Source organism: Nelumbo nucifera, chromosome 7 (genome assembly GCF_055504915.1).
Source record: "Nelumbo nucifera cultivar China Antique chromosome 7, China Antique-T2T, whole genome shotgun sequence".
In the NCBI taxonomy this organism is placed as follows: domain Eukaryota; kingdom Viridiplantae; phylum Streptophyta; class Magnoliopsida; order Proteales; family Nelumbonaceae; genus Nelumbo; species Nelumbo nucifera.
The window spans coordinates 48,045,468-48,069,259 of NC_142655.1; the positions used below are offsets into that span (position 1 = coordinate 48,045,468).

Below are 23,792 nucleotides of genomic sequence, written 5' to 3' on the forward strand. Positions count from 1 at the left end.
TGGGTGGTGATGACTTTAGTTGGAATAGATCAGATGAACCTGCTATAGAGGTTGATGAGACAAAGGTCCCTATACAAGCAATTGCTGACAGTAGAGGAGCTGATATAAACTCTAACATAGAAACAGAGATAATGTTGAATAAGACCTTCCATTGCAAGTATTCATACCACTTTGGTAGATGGCAGCTTCTTGATTTGGTCATCATATTTTTTTTTCGAGTCTGTAACACAACTAGATTTTGCAAGGGGTGGTGTACAAAGAATGTTTCAAGGTGCCAAGCTTTTTTTTTTTTTTTGAAAGCTGGACCTATTAGTTGGAGGATATTCTTTTTGTATATGGGCCAATGTGCATGTCATCATTGTATAGTTGTTGATGTATAATTTTTTTTTGAATAGCTTCAACAATATCATACAATACTTCACACATGCTTACACTTGGATCTCCTATGCCCCCTGTGCAATGGATCTCTCACCCCCCCCCCCCCCCCCAGGTATATGAACAGGGAGATTCATAGGTGATCCTAGTGCTGCAAAGAAAATGAGAGATGAGAAATGGCATAAGTCAACAGTCCATATTCTCTCATTAGGACTGGATAAATCCTAGATAAGGAATTATAGATTAGGCAAATCAGCAACAAGAATAGGAAAGAAAATAAAGTCATTTGGACAAAACCCATTTTTCATCCATGAGGAACACTTCTAATCGTCAATCAAAAGGTAAAGTATAATTATATTAATGACCACCGCTAGAGTGATATCTGAGGAGGCAGTCTTCTAAAGACGGCCGCCTACATCGGTTTTTGAATAATTTATTTGGAGCACTTCAAACATCAAAGCAATTGAACCACATTGTCTGAATCTTTAGCTTTGCCCCCTAAGGGCCCCTTAGGGCCTGTTGGGGAGGGCCTTTGGTAAAAATTCAAGAGCCCAATTGAATACAGTTCAATTCAAGTAGGTAAGAGTTTCTTACTGAAGCGTCTTTTTGGTTGATTGAAGCTTAAGAGTTTGGGAAAAGATGTAGAAAAAAGGAAAGAAATGAGAACAGAACTGGTTTGTGGTTTAGTATTATACCTGCTTATTGCCTTGTTGAATGTCTTGGGCAAGCTGCTAGTTTTTATTTGTCCCCTTTAGCTTGCAATTTTGGAAATGGATGATTTAGAGGAAGTTTTTCTCTTTGCTGTTTGGGAAATATGAAAGCATCTCTTTGACTCATTCTATGATTCTTATTTCTTACATTAAATGCTGTGGTTTTTTATCAGAGAAAGCAAATCAGAAATTTATTGTTAAAACTTACACGTGAAAGAAACCCCAAATATTCCAAAGTTTTCAGATTTTATTGGCATATGTGGGCTTTTCTTCTCCTTTTATACTGTTCTTTATCTTTATGTGTCTACTAAGAAGAACAAAGATGATGAACGTGTAATCTGTTTTACACCCCCCTAACCCAAATTTTGAATAGAAAAAAAATAATAATAATAAATGACAAACTGAACTGAACTACATACCTTTAAAAAGTCTGCAATTTTTGCAGTTAATTTGTTGTTGCTCTAAAGTACTTTGATGTACTTGCCAGATAAAATTTGAAGACCCAGATTGCAAAAAGAAACAGTCATTAGAGTTCAAGGATGTTGCCACCTGAATGAGAAAAGAAAATACATAAACAAATGACAAAATAAATCTGATTTGTTTAGCATTGATGCAGGACATGTAACAGAAACAAAAAGTCAAAAATAGACTAGAAAGGCACAAAAATATGATACTAGTGAATAAATTATAAAAAGAAATCCCCCATCGAGTGCCAACCCAATCAAATAAAAGATGATTCTGTTCAGTTTTGTAATTTTCAATTACCTATGGATTTCTTCTGGTAAGTAAGTTTCTTTTCACTTTCCTTTTTCTGTGAATTAAAATCTCATGAAATTGGTGTTGTATATCACAATATCTAACTATATGTCTTGTGCGTCTTCATTCTTGTTTAAAGAGAAACTAGTTAAATAACAGAAAACACAAACACAAACACAAAATAGCTTGTTGTAATAAAATTATCTAATAAATATTTGAGAAAATTTAGTGGTTATTGTGAAGTAGAAACCTAGGTTAGCAGAAATTCAAAATCATTAGTAGGGGACATTAGCCTCCTGTAGTATGGATATGGCACTGAACAGAATAGAATGGTGAAACAGGATTCGTGTAGCTGGCCCCATACTCATATAATGACAATTAGCTTCCTCTAGTCAGTTATAGTTGTTTTTTTGGATAACTTCAAGTTATAGTTACCCCAGACCCGAAGGCTCAGACCTTCTATTCAAGTAACTCTTCCAGCTTTGGTATCTTATCACATCTTCATGTTTTTTGGTTTGCTAATTATTTGGCTTTGGCCCCTGCATTTTTTTACTTGAGGTATTTGAGGCCTAAGTTCCAATAAAGCAAGGTGGTTAGCCTGGTCCTTAGACAAGTCAATCTACTTTCCTCTGTTTTGTCTTCTACCAAGTCAACCAGACCTTGCACCTATCAAATGGGGTTAAGATGAATGTACCCTTTAGCTTCAACTTCACTATTAATATATCACAAATTTTCTCCAATTACTAACTGGTTCATCACCGGTTTGTTTTCCCAATCTTCATTCCCTGAGTTGATAGCCATTTTGAAGTTAAAACTTTCTGTAATGGGGCCTCATCCTTGACTTGTAATCTTGACATTTTCTTCTAACCTCTGTTTGGTCTTGACGAAAGAACTAATATTTTTGCAAATCCTGTGTCTAAGTCCTGATCCATTTGTCCACTCTATGACCTATGTTCTAGTTGTCATGGATTACTTTCTCATTTGAGCAAACTTAAGTCTTCTTTAAAGATTCAGCTCCTCATTTACAAATTTCACTATTCAGCAATGGAATTACAGCTGATAGTGGCTACTTGCAACAAAAACCAATTTGCAAGGGAGAGATTTGAGGATAAGGAGAATAAAGTTACCATTATGCTTGCCACTGCTAAGTTTTAATAGCAGGATCAGTTTTTATAAATAAAACCTCAATTAATGTTGCTTCTCAGAAAGGGTTATTCATCATTCTATTGATCAAAAAAGAAGTTACTCATCATTCTTTGCTTTGCTTTCTCAAGGTTTATTGCCCTGACCTTTCTCCCATTAAGTCTTGGGAGTATGGATCCCATTTTGCATGACAACCACACAAGAACAACCCACCATTTTCCTTGTCTTTCCCTCTGAATCAATTTTACACAAACCATCCCACTCTCCAAGAGTTTTAGCACTTGGCACCAATATCACGCTTATATAGTGATCAACACAAAGAGCTTTAACAAGTTTAACATAGTCTAGCTGATTGCAATCCTCTGCCAAATACACAGAGCTGTGCAGTGTGCCTTTCAATCACCTTAGCACCATGTGCCATGAAGTTCTTCAGCACAAGCTGCAAGGCTGTAATGATGTCCATTGGCTGTCCTAGAGACAGGGCATCAGCACCCTCTTCTCCTAACAGTTTTGTGGTTGCAGTTCAGATGCAAATTCTCTTTCCTGAGTGATGAAGTCTTTGTACTTTTTTGATCAGCAGAAAAAGTTTAATTAGATTTAATTAAAGAAATAGTTAATACAACTTGATGACTGGAATGTCATCCCAAAATTTCAAACCCAAGTTACATAGAACCCCCAAAATACATGAGATTATAGCTTTGCCCAAAATAAACTAGGCCTGTCAACTCCTTGCTTTGCGAAAACATCTGTCAACCCATTTGCAGTCCTTTGATAGGCCCCCCAATTAATTTTACATATGCCAGGAAGGGGAAAGGTGAGCTTGTGGCCAAGGGGGGGAAATAATTGAACATGGGGGAATTTATGGCTGGAGGGAATAAGGAGAGTTTTTTGTGGCATTTATAGCTTGTCAGTTGAGAATAGGAAGAGTGTAGGGCATTTAGCATTTATAGCTTGTTAGTGGGAACAAGAAGAGTGGGGCATTTATGATTCGGCCAGCTGGGCATTTATTATGGAAGGCAGTTATGCTGAAGATGTGTATAAGAAGGGGCTTTGGGGGATGGAGGAGGCAGACTTTTGCTGATTAAAGAATTCTGTGAATGCTTGGGAGAGCTGGTGGTCTCTCGAAGAACCAACCTACTGTTAATGTTTTACTCTGAATGAATATCAGTTTCTCTTTATTTGAGTTCTGTAGTTCTTGCCTTGTGTCTGAGAATTGTGTGTGAACTTTTCGGGACATATCAGTGGTATCAGAGGCGTCTTTCCTCAGCCATGGTGACAGCTAAGGAAGTGGCATCGCAGGTGGAGGGTTTCCTCGGCCATGGTGACAGCTAACAACTGGACTTTCGAAGATCACATCCCTGGAAGGAAGCGTTCAAGACTTGGTAAGACGTTTTGATCTGTTGCTTCAGCAACAGACCTTGTCAGCTCCTTTGTCTACAACTGATAATGCTCCTCCTATATCCACATCAAGTCGTGCGGCTGACAAAGGGAAGAGCGCAGCTTTCCTGACATCTCCTTCAATGTCAGTCCCGGAACAAACTCCTGATTCACTTCCTCGGAAGTTGGAGTTGCCTATTTTTGATGGGGAAAATCCAGACGGCTGGCTTTTTCGCGCGGAGCGCTATTTTGAGATTAATGGCTTGCTTCCGGCGGAACGTCTGCGGGCGGCAGTGTTCTGTTTAGAGGGTGATGCATTGGCATGGTATTATTGGGAGGATGGTCGGCGACCTTTTTGTAGTTGGGCTGAATTCAAGGAGCTCCTCCTTGAACATTTTCAATCAACTCAGGAGGGAAACTTGCAGGAGCAGCTTCTATCATTACGTCAATCCACTACTGTTAAGGAATATCATCGCCAACTTGAGGTGCTCTCCGCCCCCTTACGTGACCTGCCAGAATCAGTACTTGAAGCTGCCTTTGTTAATGGGTTGCACCCAGATATACAGGTCGAACTCCGATAGATGGAACCCATTGGGCTAATCAGAAAAATGGTTGCAGCCCAGAAAATTGAGGAGAAGAATCAGGCCTTATGGGCTTATCAATCCGGTTCATTCCCTCATGGGCCCACAACGTCCCTCTCTGGAACCCACTTTAACTCATGGGTTTCGCAAGTGACTACTTCTGCTGTCACCCGACCTACACGAGCCACAATCCCTCCTTCTTCTTCATCAGCCCCTATTATTAAGGCCCCACCTCCTGCTTTCAAAAAGATGACCGACAAAGAGATGCAACAGAAATGAGCGAAGGGCCTATGCTTCCATTGCGACGAGAAATACAGCCTGGAACACCGTTGTGATCAGAAATCACTTCAGGTTTTATGGGTTCAAGATGATGTGGAGGAAATCACTTCCGATGCGTCTATTTTGGACTGCACTTCCGGGGACACTGAAATTGCTCCGGCTCCAGAATCAGCCACGCTTTGTGTTTCGTCTCTTGTTGGGTTGTGTGCAGCAAATTCCCTTAAGGTGCGTGGACGCATTTTGTCACGCGAGGTGGTCATATTGGTAGACTCGGGTGCATCTCACAACTTTATCTCCAAAACTTTAGTCGAAGAATTGAAATTACCCCGCACCCCTACACACGGATTTGGAGGTCAAATGGGAAATGGTGATGAGGTAAGAACCTCCGGAGTCTGCCGACAGGTTTGCCTCAACTTACCCGAATTGGATGTCATTGCTGATTTCTTTCCTTTAAAGTTGGGCTCTATGGATGTCATTCTTGGTTTTCCTTGGTTAGCATCCCTCGGGGACTCAGGGATGAATTGGGGCAACATGTCTATGAAGCTCAATTTGGGAGGTGTCCGGGTGAAGTTGTAGGGCGACCCTTCTCTCTGTTCTTCTCAGGTATCTTTGCATGCTATGATGCATAACTTACAACATGAGGGACAAGGGGTTTTGTTAGAATTAAAACAATTGCAGATAGTGGATTCTCCGTTGAACTCTGTCTTGCCTACATCCCCGCCAATTTCCGCGTTACTAGATGAGTACAAAGATGTTTTTGACGTGCCTTTGGGCTTACCCCCTACACGGGCGAGCATGCTATTATCTTGCAGGAGGGCACTTCTCCTATCTTCGTTCGTCCTTACAGATATTCTCAATTCCAGAAAGATGAAATTGAACGTCTTGTCTCTGAGATGCTGGCTTATTCAGCCGAGTACAAGCCCCTACTACGGAAGTTGGCATTTTTGTGTGGATTACAGAGCCCTTAACCATGCTACAGTTCCGGATAAGTTCCCCATTCCGGTCATCGAAGAACTTCTCGATGAGCTCCATGGTGCTTCTATTTTCAACAAAATTGATCTTAAATCGGGCTACCACCAGATTCGGGTCCACAATGAGGACATTCCCAAGACTGCATTTCGCACCCACGAGGGCCATTACGAATTCCTTGTCATGCCCTTCAGTCTCACCAATGTGCCCTCAACCTTCCAGTCATTAATGAATATTGTATTCCATGATTTCCTTCGTCGCTTTATGCTGGTATTTTTTTATGATATTCTGGTTTACAGTGATTCCAAAGCTGCCCATTTGGATCACCTTCGACAGGTCTTTTCTGTGTTGCGCGCCCACCGTCTCTTTCCCAACTCAAAGAAATGTATCTTTGCTCAGCCTAGCATTGAGTACCTGGGTCATATTATTAGTGTGGTTGGTGTTTCTGTCGATCCTTCTAAAATCTAGGCCATGGTTGACTGGCCTCAACCATCTTCACTTAAAGCTCTTCGTGGTTTTTTGGGACTTACAAGCTATTATCGCCACTTTGTGCGTAACTATAGTAAAATAGCATGGTCATTGACGCAACAGCTTAAAAAGGATGCTTTCTCATGGAATGCGGAGGCTGAGAATGCATTTCAGGAGTTGAAACGGGGTATGACGACCGTACCAGTGTTGGCCCTTCCAGATTTTTCCCAACCCTTCTTGGTCGAGACAAATGCATCCAGTGTAGGTCTCGGGGCGGTATTAATGTAGAATAATCGGCCTATAGCTTTTTATAGCCACAAGCTTAGCCCATCTGCACAGTCAAAATCTGTCTACGAGCGGGAATTAATGGCCATTGTCTTTGCTATTAAAAAATGGCGCCCCTATCTTCTTGGAAGACGCTTTATTGTTCGGACCGACCAGCATAGTCTCAAGTATCTGTTGGAGCAGCAGATTGTCGAAGGTGAGCATCATAAGTGGCTTCTTAAGCTTATGAATTATGACTTTGAGATTCAATACAAACTGGGTGCCGATAATACCGTGGTTGACGCCCTATCCAGAGTTCCTGCTGAAATGCACTTAAACTCTCTTACAATACCTATTTTTCTTGATTTTGATGACCTTAAGGAGCAAGTTGATGATGATCCTTTTCTGGCCAACATCAAGCATACCATACAGCAGGATCCGGCTACCTATCACGCCTATTCTTTAGTTGGAGAACACCTACGTTATCATGGTAAATTGGTTCTATCGGTTTCTTCCCCATTTATTCCCCTCTTACTTAAGGAGTTTCATTCGAGAGTTGTGGGAGGACACGCGGGTATCCGCCGGACATATAGGCGCATAGCAGCTGAATTTTACCGGCGAGGGATAAAGCGTTCTATCCAGGAGTTTGTGCAAGCCTGCGATGTGTGTCAACGCAGTAAATATAAAGCCATGTCCACTATTGGCCTTTTACAACATTTACCCGTACCTGAACAGATCTGGGAGGATATTGCTATGGACTTTATTGAGTCTCTTCCTAAATCAAAGGGGTTTGATACAATTATGGTGGTGGTCGATCGTCTCTCCAAGTATGCCCATTTTATCCCTCTAAGTCTTCCTTTCTCAGCTCTCACGGTTGCTCAGGCCTTCCTGCACAACATAGTCCATTTACATGGCATTCCCCGCTCAATTGTATCTGATCGTGATAAAGTCTTTATGAGCTTCTTCTGGCGCGAGCTTTTTACCCTACAGGGTTTAGAATTGCGTCGTAGTTCATCTTACCATCCTCAGACAGATGGACAGTCGGAGGTGGTTAATCGCTGTTTGGAGACTTATTTGAGGTGCTTTGCGGCTGATTCCCCCTCCCGCTGGTCTTCTTGGATATCGTGGGCAGAATACAACTATAATACCTCTTTTCACACTGCTGTTGGCATGACACCTTTCAAGGTGGTTTATGGGCATGATCCTCCTCCATTAATCCACTATGAGCATGGCTCTACGGCTAATGCTGATGTTGAAGCTGTTCTCCTTTAGCGAGATACTATACTTAGGGAGCTGTGTGCTCATTTACACCGGGCACAACAAAAGATGAAAGACTCGGCTAATGTGAACCGTCGTGATGTTAATTTTGAGGTTGGGGATTCGGTGTATGTACGAGTGCGACCTTATCGCCAGCAGTCTCTAGCTCGCCGAGCCAATGAAAAGCTTGCCCCTCAATTTTATGGACCATTTGCTATTGTGGAAAGAATTGGCGCTGTCACTTATAAACTTCAACTTCCTCCAGAGGCAAGGATTCACCCTGTTTTTCATGTCTCGCAACTCAAGAAGGCAATTGACAATCATATCTCTTCTCCCGTGATTCCTTCCACTCTGTCAGCTGATATGGAAATGCTGGTGGAACCTGCGGCCGTTCGGGGGGTGCGTCCATCCACTATGCCTGGAGTTACTGGTTCAGAAGTGCTTATCCATTGGCAGGACCTGCTTGATTTTGAAGATTCATGGGAGCCTTTTGACTTACTTCGCGACCAATTTCCTCATTTCAACCTTGAGGACATTGTTAGACTTTGGGCGACGGGTAATGATAGGCCCCCAATTAATTTTACATATGCCAGGAAGGGGAAAGGTCAGCTTGCGGCCAAGGAAGGGGGGGAATAATTGAACATGGGGGAATTTATGGTTGGAGGGAATAAGGAGAGTTTTTTGTGGCATTTATAGCTTGTCAGTTGAGAATAGGAAGAGTGTAGGGCATTTAGCATTTATAGCTTGTTAGTGGGAATAAGAAGAGTGGGACATTTATGATTCGGCCAGCTGGGCATTTATTATGGAAGGCAATTATGCTGAAGATGTGTATAAGAAGGGGCTTTGGGGGATGGAGGAGGCAGGCTTTTGCTGATTAAAGAATTCTGTGAATGCTTGGGAGAGCCGGCGGTCTCTCAAAGAACCGACCTACTGTTAATGTTTTCCTCTGAATGAATATCAGTTTCTCTTTATTTGAGTTCTGTAGTTCTTGCCTTGTGTCTGAGAATTGTGTGTGAACTTTTCGGGACATATCATCCTTAACCAGCTAAAGGTAAAATTGAACCTCTAGGATATCAATTTCCCTGAAAGCATATCTGTATCTCCAAGGAGATTAACTGAAACTTTTGGTCCATGAGATGCCTAATTGTGAATCTCCTTCCACTATCAATTCCCTTGCTTCTAGTTGTAATGCAAGTCTCGAACCTTATAAGAGAGCCAGGATTTTAGATTGAACTGAATCTCCAAAACCAATTGTCCTGAAAATAGGGCAACACCTCTCCTTGGTGGTTTCCAAAAACTCCTATTCTTGCCCTTCCTGGATTATCCATCAAGCTGCCATCAAATTTCAACTTCTAACCTTTAACATTTATATGATGATATTACCAAATATAATTACCAGCTCAATATTACTTTACATCATTGTGCTGTTTTTCTTCTTGTTGCTGAACTATGTGGTAAACAGTTGAAATAAAAAAAAAAAAAAAATTCAATGTTCCACAAGAGACTTGATTTATACCATGTGACTTCTTTTATGAGCCTATTTACCATCTATCAACTGCATGCTTGTCACCATAATATGCTACTTTTATTTTTTTATTTTTGGTAATTACTATGCTACTTTTGTTTCATGCATACCTTATACATAACATACATAGAAACATATATGCATGTAAAATATGCATATATGTATGCATGGTTCTTCTAATAAGACTATTTTGACGTTTTGAGGAATGAAATAAAAGATTTTTCTTCCGGTTGGTGAAGAGAATCAGCCCAATATTTGAGGAGTACAACCCAATATTTGTTTTGATTGGTCTCAAATGCATGGTTCTTTTAGGTTAATATTAAGTTTTTTCAGTTTGTCTATTGTATGGTTTAAAATAGTTCCATTTGATCCACATAATCCTCACTTTCAGTCCATTTCTTTGCTTATCAACTCAGCTTTAGCAAGCTTTATCCTTATTAATTCAAAATTTACTTATTTTTGTGTATGCATAAGTACTATTAATTTCTATATGGTCTTGCTGTTCACAGTGATGCCAAATTTTGTCGTTAGCTGCGTCATATTATAGTAAGAAAAATGTATGAATCTTCTTTTCTGATTTGTCTTTAGCTGCATCATTATGTGTATGAATAAGTACTATTAATTTTTGATTTTCTGTTTTGAATTCTGAACTATTGATGAATCTTATAAATGTAAGTAACACCAGTTTAGCTAGGTGTGGTTGGATTTCTGACCTCTTCCAACCTTGTATCTTGAACAATGGATTCTGAGTTAAGAGGAATTTATGGCTTTGAAGCTCTATTCCCTATTGGTTTATAACAAGTTAAAATAAACATATTGAAGAAACTTAATGAAAAGGGGACATGATCACGAGCAAGTAAATCAGGGGCCTGCCCAACCACTAGTAACCCACCACCCAATATATAAGATACATGGGCACATGCAAGTCAATCGATGGCTCATCCAACTACTAGGTCAACACCTGATGTAGATGATACTACATCACCAAACTTGGGAAGGCACGAGGAGTCCTCTAGTGAGCATGTTGGAGAGGGATCTTCTCGTACAACACATAGGTTAAGAGGCCTCACTATAGCACTAGATATATGGAACATGCCTGAAGGGGAATAAATTGAAGTAGGGTCCAATGAATACAACCAACCCAATTATGAAAAAGCAAAGGATTTAGTTAGATTTGGGTAGCCTTGCACGAACTCCAAACTAGTTGCCCATAGACATTGACAATTGGAGAGAAATTCCTACAGAAACAAAGGAAGACATATGGGAGCTTATCAAGGTATTAAATTCATTATTTTTTCGGTTTATTTTTTAGACATTTCTCTTATGCAGACATGATGATTGGTCTATTATTTTAGTTATAGACAAAATTCAAGGTGAGTGATGACATGAGAGACTACACTATGAAGTCATTGAGTAAAAAGTTGAGGAATTGGAAATCCACTTTGAAGAAAAAGTGTTATGACCCTGATCCGGATAATGCAGATGCACTACCAATTAAGCAGATTGAAAATCAGGTTGATGCACACCAATGGAAAAATTTGGTACAGTTTTGGAGATCTGAAAAAGGGACTGTAAGTATCTTAAATATTTTTGTTTTTTATTTAAATGAGTGAAAAGTAAATTAGTTGTATTTTAATATAGGCAAGATCCATAACCAACAAAGCTAACTGCTCCAAACAAACAGCCAACCACACAGCAGGAGTAAAGAACTTTGCAAGAGTACGCGAGGAATTGGTAAATATACAAATTTGATTTGTTCATTATACTTTTTGCATTCATTAATTTTTGTATGTGTTAAAAATAATTACATGTTTCCATGGTAGCAACAAATAGAGAGGGAAGCTGATGTATCACGTACGGAGGCATTCTATGCAACACACAGGAAAAAAGATGGATCACCTGTAGATCCAAGATCGGGTTCTTTAATGGTATACTTATTCAAGTCTGTATTAAAAAGCTGTTTTGAATTACTAATAGTTTTGTATAGTATTCAAGGAGAAAATGCAAAATTGCATGTCTAGAGAGGAAGACACTCAAAATGAGGGTAGTGAACAAGGACACGATGATGTCTATGCTCGTGTGATGGGCCAAGAGCGTTGTGGCCGAGTGCGTGGTCTAGGTTTAGGCCCAACTCCATCCAAGTTTAGGGGCCCACGATAGAGCCATGAAGATGCCTTGAGGGCTACTAATGAAGGTAAAAGAGCAGCTGAAGAGCATACACGGAAGCCGGAAGAACAAATTGCATCAATGCAAGAACAGATGGATGCGATGGAAGCTTAATTACTTAATAGACAGGTATCACCCTTATATTTAGATTTAAATAGTTTATGATTGATTGAATAAATATTTATTTAATATTTATGTTTCATTAATTCTATGCAAGGATCAAGGTGAATCATCCCAATTGTGAAGGCACTCCTCCGCACATGCTTTTCAAAGTCTCTCTTTTGTCACCAATTTAGCTCCAATACTGAATCACAAGTGTTTTTAGTAAGTGTCATTTGATTTAAACACAAATGAGAAAGTGTAAGGTGTTTGTTGACAAGGACAATTGCATTTGTAGGAAAATACAGAAAGTAATTTGTTGACTTTCATGCAAGGAGGAGTTGTATCCATTGCCAAAGCAATCATTACAAGTTTAGATCCTCAGAAGATTTAGGTGGTGTGCCACTTGGTTATGGATGAACAGAGGTCATGATCAATGTTCCAATTATAAGTGATGCACCACTAGTGTGTCCATATGGACGCTATAAAACAGTTGGAACTGCTATTGGTGTTCCAATTGCTTTGCTTGGAACTGCTAGTGTGTCCATATGGACGCTATAAAACAGTTGGAACTGCTAGTGTGTCCATGTAAGTTTTATTTACCCTGTCTATCTTTTATGGTTAAAATATTTGAATATAATTTTAAAATTTATATGATATGATTTGTAGGTTCAATCATTATGCTAAGCAGACCTGCATCCATTCTCGGTGCTGGAAATACTTAAAGTCTTACTTGTTTGCTGTTTTTGATATAATTAAAGCTTGAACTATGAGTTGCCAACCTCCACTTCTAAGTTCAATAGTGCTGAAATATACTTGAGGAGCTCTAGAGAAGTTATAGCTTGAGGACCACTCCTAAACCTGTGGTCTACAACTACCTTATAGCAATGACAGTTGTGGTCAAAGAGTTGAATGGGTAAATTAAAAGGTTTCATGAAGACCAATTTGGTAGCTGTACTTGATTTAGAAAATGCAAGACTTGTTGAGGAGTACAAGTCAGATCTTCTAAGGGACGGAGTACAATTGTCTAGTTGGGTATTTCAAGAAGGAAGCTCCACACATTTAGAATTTGTCCATGAGAGGCTTTTTGCCATGTATGTATGTGTTGGTAGAGGACTTGAGGCTGAAAGACAGTTGTGGGAAATGAAGCTTGTGGGTAAGGAGGTAAGCAAAGAGCTTTATGACATTGTCTTAGCCATATGTGCTTCCCAAAAAGAAGCTGGTTCTGTTGCACATTTTCATGTATTTGTTCTATGAAATAATTTGTTTTCAAACTAGTTTCTGATTTACTTTCGAAATAACTCACAACAAAAAGTTCAATCAAGTTGTGGATAATTACGTGCTAGGATCAGTTTTCATTCTGAGTTCGTTTAAGTTTGCATAACTCAATTGATCTAAGTTTATCATTTTGAATTTGCTTGCATCTGAATGATCCTAAACCAGCTTCAACCCCCCCCCCCATTTGTGAATTTGTTAAAATAGAGATGACTTCAGGTTAGCATTTGCTTGGGTAGTTTATTATTGCTGGATGGGGTACTTTTATGGCCGGTTAATAGTAAAAGTAAGGGCTGAAATTAAGTTGGACTGATCATAATAAATCCCTGAAGAAAGATCTGAATCTGATTTGAATTTCCCTATTGAAAACATATAATAAAGTAGATTAGTGAAAGTCTATGTCAAAGAAATCATGACGTATTCTTCAAAGCATGAAGTCATGTTTATTTATATGTTATTCACCATGGATCAACACTTGGTCTTTATTTATATGCATTAATCATGGATTAATTAGAGATGACTCTGCCCTAGGAATAGGAATGGTGAGTGGCACACATAGGTTGGCAGATGGTGTGGATGGTGGGTGCCAAAGAATCTAGCATTCATCACCGATCTCTCTCTCTCTCTCTCTCTCTCTCTCTCTCTCTCGGCGGCAATGAGCTCGGATGGTGTGGAAGAAATACTTGATAAGCAACTTGTTGGGAGGTGCAACCTTAAGGAAGTTGGGCTCCTTTCCAGCATTGCTTGTAGGTGCCTCCCCAAAAGCCCAAGAAAGTGACCATCAATTGGAGATGTTTCATAGGCTATATTAAAGATAAGAAAGCAGCACCTCACCAAGGAAGAGACCATGACCATGTCTTTTACTAGAGATCTTTCAAAAGTTGTAAAGCAGATAGAGCATCAACAAGTGGAGTTAAGTAATATAACCAACACCAGAGAGAAATGTGTATAGGACTAGCCTGAAGTGGCAAATTTTCCCAAAGAAAAAAAAAACATTTCTTGGCACAAAATTCCTGATGATGGGAGAAGTTCAAAACATAATGGTGAAAGCTTTTGAAGGATCTGAATTTGGCCCTCAGTGAGGTCCCAATGGCATGATTTTGCAACCAAGAATCAAAAACCTAACATGAAGCTGAACTCCCTTCAATGGCTGGCATAGATGATCAAAATCAAGAAAAGAAACTTGATTATGTGTCAAGATAGTCAAGATAGATGAACATGGATTCCATGCAAGTTTCTTCTCAACATGGCATTGTCCAAATGCAAGCATTTCTTTTACCATCTCTTGTTTGTGCAACCTCCTTTGGAGACCAATAATGCTTACCTAAGATTACTAATGCCAACCATGTGATACAGAAAAACAATGATAGTTGCACAGGAGGAATTTTCTTATAGGTGTCATTTGTTCATAGAAGCTCATTATCTGATATTCTGGTTTTTTATTTCTTTTTTGACCATGGATTTTTCATATTCAAACAACATCAATATATTGACCAGACTTAATATTATGGTATTGTTTTAGTCGAAATGCTTTTACAAACCTTGTAGGAACTTGGGTTGTTGGTTCTATTTTTATAACATTGGTTAGGGAATTGATTGGCATCCTAGGTTGGGATGTGCAAAATTTGCCTCTTTTTCTATTGTTCTTGTTAACTTGTAAATGCTTCTCTTGTCTATTGTTTTTCCTTATTAGCCTTTGTTTAATTACTCTTAAAGTTCAAGTTGGCTTTAATATGAGGATTCTCCTATCTCCTTCACCATTGAAGTGAACTAAACTTTTATCTTTAGAACTTTCAAATAATTGAAGTGTTTATGAAATATTCACTTGTTGAAATGGGGTTCATGATTTTATGTTTCAGAATTTTTGGGTTAATGTCTTTTCCCTCTTCTATCTTTGATTGGTGCAAGTAGATTACTACATATTTTCTTTCTTTCTTTCTTTCTTTCTTTCTTTCTTTCTTTCTTTCTTTCTTTTTTTTGAGAAAAGGTGAAGTAAAACTTCATTAATCAACAAAAAAATCCATGTTCAACAAGCAGTCATACAAAGGGAGCTTACAAGAAAGTGCCCTAGCAGTATTTGTTTTGCTTTAACAAGTAATATGGATCAGTTCAAATGAGGTCACTCATGTCAAATGTTTATAATGAACTAATGAAAAATATTTAGGGCTTTTTCAAATGTCCAGTTAAATTTATCCATTTAACTCTAGTGGCAACCCCACATGTCAAATGAGATCCTAATTTTTGCAGTCTAGAATGTCTTAATTTTTGGAACAATGTCTAGACAAAGCCTGGATGCAATTTATACTCATCAAACCATGTATATCATGTTGACTAACATTTATTTAGAACAGGCTTGCTCAACTTTCATTATTTTTTAAGGAGATTGGTAGCAAAAAAACCTTTCTTTGTTTTGTGCTTAAAACTATGCAAGTTTTAGAAATGCTTTTTTTTTATTTTTTTTAATTCTTATAGAGATGTTGCATTGATTGAAGAGTCTTGCTCCACTTGCTTCTTGGTGGCATAAAACCATGCATGCTGTATTTATTTTCTCCATTCTCTTTTTTGGAGAATAGCTGCATCAGAACCTTAATGGTTTTGTATTTGAAAGATTTAAGTAGTACAAATGTTCCCAAACAATGTAGAAATGTTTTGACTTAACAGAATTAAACACTTGTATGAATTTACCACCTAAGCAGCACTATTTTTTTTTTTGTTTTTGATCAATAAACAGGATTGTTTCTCCAATGCTGCATGATCATATCATTGTAAAGTTTAACCACTAGTAACCCTTGCATATTTTATTATGTGACTTATGTTATAATTCAATCCATGTCTAGGTATACAATGGTTACTAAGACCCTCAAAGTATAAAAGGTATTAAAACAACACTATACGGACGCCTACGATTAATCCAGAACCCATCGCACAATTGCGATGAATTCATCGTAGAACCGTGACTGTGATAAATTCATATCTGGGACAAGTCACGATGAACTTCGGCTAGCGCGAATCCTCGATAAAGCTAGGACACGTGTGCGATTACAGTGAACCCTAAACATGCGTAAAACTACGATGAACCCGACACCATTAGGCTCCATTTGGTTTGAAGGAAAGGGATGGGAAAAGAAGAATATTCCTAAATGATACATTTTGGGATAGTGTAGTATGGGATGAGCAAAGAGTGAGGCGCAGGATCCCAAAAATAAGTAAATGGGATCCCACCAAAATGGTGCGACCCTAGTGAGAAAGGAAAAACGTGTGATGCGACTAAGAAAAGTTAAGAATTTCCTCCTTCCTTCGGCCAGGCATTCCAATGGTCATATCTCCGACGACTTCTTTGGTGATATCAAGCAAAGGCAAGACCAGATCTACACTCATCTTGCTTTGGCGAGCCATTTCCTATATTTTCTTGTATATTTTGGTGGATAAGAATGTTTTTACCATAGTTGCGCCGGTCTCTGCAATGATTGATCCCATTTCATCTTCTTCATTATTTTCGGCAAGGAGAAGCTCCATTCTCCTTGTATAGGCGACATTTGGTAGGACAATCTGTTTTAGTGAGAAAAGGAGAATCTCCATTTCATCTTCTTCAGGACATGCACAAGTACAGGGGTTTTCTCTGAGATTCACGTTACAGTGCTGTGACGAAGGTTTTTTTTTTGTTTTCTTGTTATTTTGAAGTGATGTTATTTGTTAGGTACAGGGGTTTTCTCTGATCGATTTACAGTGGTGTGCATTTTTTTTTTCATTATGACTTCCAATAAGACTGCCTATTCTTTTGGTTTGATTTTAGAACCCTTCTCTACCATGATCAAAGAAGACGATGCAGCTATTACCAAAAGAAAAAAGAGGGAACTGATTGGTTCTTCTGAAGTGCTAACTTCATTCCTTGATTTACTGTAGATTTATCTGGGGTTAAAAGAGAAAACCGAATGGGTAGATTTTTTGGGGATTAGAAGAGGGAACTGAATGGGTAGATTTTTTTGGGGGTTAGAAGAGGAAAAGAGAGAACCTCCACTTCTCTAGGTTCCTGAAACTTTTCATGTGCTACAAGAGGAACCCCTTTTTTTTCCTATGAAACAAAAAACACACCAACACTTCCATTGGTAACAGATTATCTTTCAAAAATTTGACAAATTTGGCAATATAGAAAAGCAGATACAGGTGCATTAACATCATGTCTTCAATTATGCCGTATGGCAAATTAATATTTTAAAAGGTGTGAAGTTTACTCTTTGGGGGAAGGCTTGGGGGGGACACCCCATGCATGGTAAGCCACATACCTTACATCCTTAGGCGGCTTATGCCAATGTGTTTCATATATGAATTGAGGCAGAGGTTCTCATCCCAACGCTTCAGTGTTCACTCTTATGCCATTAAGCTATCATTCCAATACTTGCAAAATCTTTTGACGCACATATAACACAAGCCTTAAGCTTTACTGATTAATGAACGTCTATCATTGGGAGTCCAACTTAGCTCTATTGTCCAAGGGCAGTAATACAATTATAGTTACAGGTTGATTGATTGCAAAATAGGACTACTAGCTGTTTTTGCATGGGGCCATAACTTGCCATATGAAATTCAAATGACGTGGGCCCATCAATGGTTTGTATCAAATGTGATGGTTACAATCAACATCATTAAAATATGATTCTAGAAATATATATATTAGATGGATTACATCAACTAGTTTGGTTGTTTGGCCCTTAATTCACTTCATTAATTCATAATATGAGAGAGGGAAAGAAACATGAAAAAATGAATTTTTTCACTATTTTCCCTTGTACAACCAAACGGAAGAAAATAAAATTTTCACACTTTCTCATCCCATTCCATTCCATTCCATCCCATCCCACCCTTTCCCGTCCCACATAAACTTTTCCTCAAACCAAATGAAACCTTACAAAACCGTAGAATCATAGTAAAACGGGAATAGATACCGATTACATGTACGTCTTTAAGTTACAAATGCGAGTTTAGTGAAAGTACGTCTGCCAAACGATGATGTCACCCGTGCTACATCAGTATGATAGGGTCGCATATGGAGAAAATCCGAAAGGGATAGAATTCTCTAATAATGATCTTTTAATATTCAAACAAAAGAAAAGATTTTCTTTCTTAACAGAAAAGATCCATTTCCTAACAGAAAAGAACTTCCTTGATAACCTTAACTTCCTCCTTATAAAAGGGAGAGAGCAGTTCTTCCCTAGGGTGACAGAATCATAACTCTGACCTAGCGTTTCTCACAAGGGGATTTTCCCTTCTCTCTTCTCTTCTCCTCTCTCCCCCACGTCCTCTCTCTTTCCCGCCACCATCTTTGGACCTTCGAAGACTTGACCTCCATAGCCTTACCATGGTGATTACACCATATATTTGAAGATATTTATAGTTTTGTCTTCATTATCATCCAAAAATTTATTCTTGTATTTTTATGCAGCAAGGATGTCATCACTATAAAGAAGCTAGCGGATGGTTGTCTGAGCTACCAATTATCTACATCACTCCATCCTCATGATGCAGTTTCATCCCTAGGCCCTATGTATGAGAGCCATGCCATGACAAACATCACTTACCCAAGATGCTATCTTGTGATCGATCCATTTCCAAGTTGTTGGATGTCTTTAAGGATAAGAAGAATGATATGAACCATTTTGTCGATATTTGTATGCAAAAGGTTGCATATGTTCAATTCATCATTAGAGATGTTCGGCTATAATTTCCAGCTTCCAAAGAGGCAATAGTGTGCCAAGAAGATCTGTTTGCAGATCTAAAATTCGTACATGGTATTAGTCCTGCATATAGAGCCTACCTTGAAGAAGTGGTGAGAAGGAAGGCTTCTATGAAGTTGTACATGGGCATGGCTTGACAATTGGCAGAAAGGCTTACAACAAAGAGGAAGGTTGAAGTTAGAAGACGGGAGCAATTCTTGAGAGCACAGAGTGCTTTCTTGCCTCGGGATGTATTTGCATCCATGGGGTTATTTGATACTTCCAATGAGTGTGATGTAAATATTGCTCCTTTTGACTCTAATTTGTTGGAGGTTGATACTAATCGTTATGCACTTGTATATTTGGTACATATTCCTTTTAAAGGTGAGAAATAGGGAGCATCAAAAGGGTCATTTTGCATGTCAAATGATGGTTTTCAATTGGCTGAGGAAGAAGAGTCTTGTGGGGAACTCTCTGACAAATTTGACTTTGTGGAGTTACTTGAAGGATATGACTCAGTAGAAATTGCTGGAACAAGCAAGGTGGAGGTAGAGAATGCAAGGCTAAATGAAGGGATTAGAGATCCATCATATGGATGGCCGAACCCTGAATGAAGGTTGGGTGAAATTTCAAAAAAAATTTTCTCTCATATCTGGGAATCGCATTCCCTATTTTAGAAAATTGCATTTTTAAGGATCAATCTTGAACCAAACAGGATCATATCTGAAACCAAAAGGGAGGAGAGAGATATACTTGATACGGAGTAATGATAACTCCCAATGGAGGTGTTAACGCTCAAGGAGAAAACCAAATACTACTTCCACTGAAGATGACACAGTGTGAGGTGAAGCAGAATCAGCAGGACGACTCTTCAGCAAAAATGTAGTAGAGGGTTGGTGAGCACAACTTCAGATTGACTATTCTACCAAGAAGCAATATCAAGAATGATTCTTGATCACTCCCACAGGTGGAGATTGAACTGGGTAGGGGCGGCAAGAACAAGAAGAAAAGAGCAGAAGACAGGAGCAGTCAAACTCTGAGTTGTCTTCTCTCTTAATTCAACAGACTATGAGTGTATTTGGAGGTCTGCCCCGCTCTCTTATTTATAGTCTTAAAGAGAAGATCTCCTAATCCTATTATGAGTTTCCTTATCCAAATCTTTTATTTGGATCTGGACTCTCTTTAAGAGATAAGGATAATCCCTTATCTTATCTGCAGATAAAGATCACCCTTCCTAATCAAATTAGGAGTTTCCTGATCCAAATCTTTATTTGGATCTGGACTCTTTAAGTGGATAGTGATAACCCCTTATCCTATCTGCTGATCCAAATCCTAAAACCGCCCCCTATTTAGTTAATCTTATTAAGTCAGTTTGAATGGGCTTTAGGCCCATTAAGTCTATGTGCTCACTTAACCTCTTAACCCACTGCCCAGTTGGCTATCCTTGTATGGCGTGTGATCCAAACATTGATCTACACATCAGCTACATGGGTTCAGCCCAGCCTTTGTTACAAGGCCTGAACGAATTCATTGTAGGAGATAGTGAACCCCTGAGTTCATTACCATGGGATCTTAATGGGCCAAACATTTACACTAAATGGTCCTTGGGTCCAGCCACCTTATGAAAACCCAAGGACTATGGGCAGATGCAAGATTAGCCCATCAGGTATTACTCTCAATGGTCTTACACTTAACCTCTCAGCCCATAATGATCAAACATTACCCGACAAAAGAGGACTTCTCCCTCGATTGTAAGGAATAGTGTTGCACTCTCTAATCACATGGATCTTAGGAATTGAAACATTTTGCAGATGTTTCAAAACCATATATATATATATGCATATCTTTATATAAATATATTTTGCAAAACAAATTTCAACGGTTGAAATCAATTACTAGCAGTTTAGGTTTCCATCAGAGAGAGTGCATCCCCGATCATTCACTTTGTCCGACAAAGGAGCTGATCCTGTCACTATGATCATCCACTCAGATGAATTCTCAGTCTGTTCCAACATACCCAGGTTTCGACCCCCTCTAAGGATCTCATTGATTGGCATATCAAAGATAGTTCAATCCGACACCTAGTGCAATACCATAATTGAGTCTAGGGGTCAGGTGTAACATTCCAGTTTTGTCCACCTATCTCCAAGATTTAGGGTAATACTGGAATTTCGGTCCGGTTCAAGGTTTTAAGAAAACCCACACTGCATGTACCTCAAGTCTCACCCTAGCAGCTGAGACAAGCCACCCCAACCAACTTGGTGGTACATCAGTGTCAGCCTTGGCAGGATAAATCTCCCCAGGTCTAACCAACGGCTGTGAAGATTCTAAACTAACACGAATCTCATTAAGTGTCCAGTTTAAGGGTATTACACAGAAACACACCACAATGACATGAATCAATTGTGTACTTTATTCATTTACGATAAATGTCAAAAGGTACATCAATCTGATTGGAGCTAAGGGCATAATTGTCCAACACTAAAAGCCAAACTTGCTTCTTGTTCAATTAGCCTTGAAATTGAGTATGACTCACTGGATGATAGTAAGCTGGATAATTTACTCAAGAATGTAGTAGAGAAGACAGCTTAAGCTTTGCATTTGAAGGATGAATATGTAAAGCATCTTTAATCCATGTAAAGATGAAGGAGATGCAATGATTGTCATATGAGAAGCGCATGCAAGAGCTAGAGCAAAGATTGTCTGACTAGTATCTTCAAGGACACAATCTTTCAAGTGGTAAGGATGTCTTTGAATTTACCAATTCATTTGTTAAAATTGAAGAGTGCAAATCAAAACTATCGGGAGATGGGGAGGCCCACATGCCTTACATCTCTACTAAACCCATGGATGAGTTCTCCTACACAGCTTCATTGGATGCAAAAGTGGAACATTTCAATAGCCATCCAAGCAAAGCCCGAGAAGGGGTTGATGAAAATATGATTGAGTCCTCTGGCATGCTAAATCCTTAGTTGGATTCGTTGATGGTGGAGAATTTTTTTTTGTGATTTTTGTTCATTTATGTGTTTTTCTTTACTTTTTTTTCATATTTTCTCCATATATGCACTTGGTAGCATGTTGCCAATATGTGTATATGCTGAAAATATATAATTAGTGGATGTTTTTGAGATTCTTTTAACAGGGACAATTGGAAACTTTGGATGATTCCAGCTTCTAGTTGAACCAAACAACAACAATTGGATTCCAATTCCTGACTGAACCAAACAAGTGCCAAGAATAAGTGATTCCGATTCCGGTCATATCCGCGAACCAAATGCACCCTCAAATTTTGAAAACATTTGTATTGTTTCCATGTGTATTGTACAAATTTATAAAAATATAAGGTTTTGCACTCTACATATCTATATTTGTACTCTTAAATTGTGCCTTGAGTGCAAAACCCAGATGCGGCTCTAATTTGACTAAGAATTGAATTTGATATCTCATTTACTTTACATTATCTAACAATTTATATATTATGATTTACAGGTTAAACCATTATGTTAAGTGGATTTGCATTGAAAGATTTGTTACATTATTCGAGAATATTTTTTTTAAATGCCTTGTACTTTTTTATATTAATTGGATATTATATTTAAGCTATTTGTTTTTGATATTATAATAATTAATAATTTAATTAAAAGTTTTTTATTCTTAATTTGCATCTTTTATTTAAATTGATTTTTATGCATTATCTGCCATGAGATTTGTATTAAATAGGTATAAAAAAATGTTGAAACCAAATTGATATAAATAATAAAAAATTAAAAAAAAACAAAGTTGACGGTCATACAACCGCCACCTTAGACATAAAAGAGATCTATGCCAACGGTCCAAACCACCACCTAAAAATGAAAGCAACATTCCGATGGACCTAGGGCGGCGTTCCAAAGAAATCTAAATTGGCGGTCCAAACCGCCACCTAAAAATGAAAGCAACATTTTGACGGACCTAAGGCAGCAATCTAAAGAGATCTAAGCCAGCGGTCCAGACCACCAACTTTATTGCTTCTGAGCCGGTGGTTCTAACATACCACTGGTTTAGGAATGATTGAACCACGTCGGATCGGTCCTCAAAGGTGGCGGTCTTTTTGTTTAAGTCGGTGGTCTTGACCTAGGCCGGTAGTGGTTTAAGGGGCAGACTCATGACCGCCGCCTTAGATCTGAAGCGACGGTCTAAAGGACTATGCCAACGGTCCTATGTCCGCCATCTTTGACTATTTTCTTGTAGTGGACCAGTCTTAAACTTTTAGCAACAAACTGAATAACCCTTAGCAATCGTCTCCACACCAAAACCCAGCGACGATCAAAGTTGTAAACAGTAGGGTGAGCAAAAGTGGGGACTCATGATTTTAATGTGAATTTATAAATATATGGTAGTCGTACTCAATTAGGAGTATAGGTTTCTTCGAAGTCTCCTCCTTGAAGGACATAGACTCCGACATGGACTCTACAAAGTAAGCTTATCGGCTATTAATCCTTACTCAAGCGAAAACGGATGAAATGCTACTTGACCTCATCAATTGTAATAGTGTGGTTTGTCAAACCGTCCATCATGATCAGATTAGAAAGCCTACAAGAAAATGCAGGTGTTCCAAGAAATTACTAAAAGAACGATGTCTGCAAATGCAAAGCTCCATAATAGAAGAGTCCTCATGTACCGCAATTCTGAAACTTCAGTTTATGCATGCATCTTCTCTTCGAGGCTTGTTAGCTATGTGAAGGACTTCCTAAATGGCCATGTTGAACAATCATCCAACAGGGATATCAACATCGTCGAGGATATCGGCGCTACAAAGCTTTGTCACCTCATTCTCGAGTGGGCATTTGTAGACATG

At 38.8% G+C, this 23,792-nt stretch overlaps 1 long non-coding RNA gene and 2 pseudogenes across 1 annotated transcript; all 3 read left to right on the forward strand.

Moving 5' to 3' along the window:
• The first annotated feature begins 816 nt into the window (after window positions 1-816).
• On the forward strand, window positions 817-11,994 carry LOC148790468 (uncharacterized). Its single transcript, XR_016078468.1, has 4 exons — window positions 817-954; window positions 11,187-11,275; window positions 11,346-11,438; window positions 11,528-11,994. It is a non-coding gene; the product is annotated as an uncharacterized LOC148790468 (long non-coding RNA).
• A 908-nt stretch (window positions 11,995-12,902) lies between these two features.
• LOC148790469 (autophagy-related protein 11 pseudogene) lies at window positions 12,903-19,760 on the forward strand (annotated as a pseudogene).
• A 1,624-nt stretch (window positions 19,761-21,384) lies between these two features.
• On the forward strand, window positions 21,385-21,963 carry LOC104608136 (autophagy-related protein 11 pseudogene; annotated as a pseudogene).
• Window positions 21,964-23,792: the final 1,829 nt, after the last annotated feature.